Source organism: Anneissia japonica, unplaced genomic scaffold, assembly GCF_011630105.1.
Source record: "Anneissia japonica isolate Jap-2015-1 unplaced genomic scaffold, ASM1163010v1 scaffold475_len113575_cov109, whole genome shotgun sequence".
In the NCBI taxonomy this organism is placed as follows: Eukaryota; Metazoa; Echinodermata; class Crinoidea; order Comatulida; family Comatulidae; genus Anneissia; species Anneissia japonica.
In genome coordinates, this window is record NW_022694922.1 from 79,874 (window position 1) to 82,575 (window position 2,702).

A 2,702-nucleotide genomic window follows, 5' to 3' on the forward strand; every position below is an offset into this window, starting at 1 on the left:
ATTGCACTTTACTTAGTTATAATGTATATGCTTTGTTGATTGTGTTTTGTAAGATATTTTAACCTATTTAGACTGTCTATTAAAACCTGCAACACCAACAATGCTAGCTGAAAAATCAAAGTAAAATTCTTCATTTAAAATACAATAATCATATAAGTTCACTTCAAACAATTCACAGATTTAAGAGTTTAAAATCCAACACAGATTCAGCCAACAAGAACCCGAAGTGGACCAACTGTCAAACCAAATCCCAAATACACACACACACACAGTAACTAAAAAAAAATAAATAAATAAATAAAATTCAAGCGTTGATTGAACATTGATTGAATTAACGTTGATTATTGAACATTGATTTGATTGCTAAAAGTGGATTATTGAACATTGAATGAACATTGATTATTCATTGATTATTGAACATTGATTGGATTGCTGAACATTAATTATACATTGATTATAGGCCATTGTTATTGGATTGGAATTTATAAGTAAAATGGAAATTAAAAATTGAACAGGAATTTAAGATGCTAATTAATATGTTAGAAAAGATCACAATTGAATGAATAACACAATCACACTTTTGACTTAAAACGTTTTATTGTTCTCATGTTTAAGAACAAAAGGATGAAAAGATTTTAAATTTACTATAAACTGATCATGTTTAAAAACAAAGTAAAAGAAGGAAGCTGTAGAACATTGTATTAATTTGAAACACGTCCTCTCGGTGCGTTACCCATCTCATACATGTATGTCGGTCAGTACCACAATAAACAATCTTAGTAATCTACGAAGTGCCTCAGGCTGGTCATTAACTTACAGATGCTACCGTTTTCAAAAAATGGTTCCACAGTGACTTTGTTCCAACTGTCCGGTGGTGGTGCCATGAACACGACATTCCATACAAAATTCTACTTCTTTTGGATAAATACACCCCCCAAAAGAAGAACTCGTTTCTGAGGATGAGAACATCTGGGTTGAGTATCTTTCCCCAAACACCACTAGCGTGATTCAGCCTATGGACCAGGGGATCTTGGAAGCCCTGAAACGACGCTACAAAAAGCATCTCCTACGACACATCTTGGTGAACGATGATGACATTACAAATGTCATCAGGCAGCTGACAATCAAGGATTGCGTTGGTTGGATTTCCCAAGAATGGGAAGATGCAACGGAAGAAAACCTAAGTCGTAGCTGGCGACAACTTCTGGGAGTAGAGCCGAACAACGACTCCGATCCTCATCAAAGAAACCATCATGATGACGATGACTCGACTGAATTCGATGTAATGTTTGAAGAACTCGGATACCAATCCGATGATAGCGAGTAGATGAAGTTAGTCACCTCCCAAAAGTCAACGCATCAACATATTTTTTTTTTCTCTTTTGTGGGGTCATCCCACCTTTATTCATCACAAAGAAAAAAACATTTTTTATAAGCAACATTGTGGTTACACAATCATCTATAATGCAATATGGCAATGTAAAAATACTGGAGAAATTTTTGGCATACGATTTTAAAATGAGTTGTTTAGTTAAAAGTTATTCAAAATATTTGCGGATATGTTTTACTATCATAAAAAGTTGGAAAACTGAGGTGTAACACCATTTGTTCAGATGTTTTAGGACGTTTGCTTTGTAAATACAAAACGTTCCTAATGAAAACAGATGGTCTATATAAACGTTTCCTGTACCAAGCACAATATTTTTAAAATTTGCTTCAATACCATAATTAATAATGCTAAAATGATTAATAAAATTCCACAGGTCATGTGATTCTGTACAATAATAAAACAAATGTGCGTCATCTTCAACAACATTGCACTTTGGACATGTATTATTTTCGATACTTTTCCATGTATGTAACCTTTTCCTAGTAGGAACAATACAGTGCAATATTTTATAGTTTATCTGTTTGAGCTTGTTTTACCAGGTAAGTTCCCAGTCAAATTCTGTATTAAAAAATTTATGCCACTTTGATTGAGAATTTGTAGGTTTTAAACATTTTTTTGATAAAAAACAATTATATATTTGTTTACTGCTCATATTGCAGCAATTTTTTACTACTTGTGTATTATTTTGCTTTACATTTTCAGTTTTTGAGAATATAATATTTTTCCATTCCTGAGGAATTGCCATCATTAAATTAGAAAATTCTGATATCCAATTTGATTTATTATTTAACAATAATAATAGCTTATTTGAATTAATGAAGTCGTAACCAATCACAATATCTTTCATTTTGCGAATACCGGATCTAATCCAGTTTCTATATAACAAAGAAAATCCATTATGATACATTATTAAATTCTTTCCCCGAATTTGCTGCTCCATACTTACCTCATAGCATGTTGGATGTTTTATTAAACTTTCGTTACATTGGGCTAATGCATGAAGTAATGACAAGTAAAAACCGTGTAATTTTTTACAGGGTTTTTGCTTACAATTCATATGCGATATATTTTCAATTATATTTCTTGGGGCAAGCTTATTAAAGTAAATCATTGGCAAGTGTTTCCAATTTGCTACTTCATCATTATACAAACGTTTTACCCAAGATAATTTAAGGGAAAGCACTTGGGATTTAAAATCAGGGCCCTAATACCACCGCACTCATACGAATTAATGAGAGTTAATCTTTTTATTTTATTTTTTCCTATTTTTTTTTTTATCCCATATGAAGTCAAAAACAATGCGATCAACTTC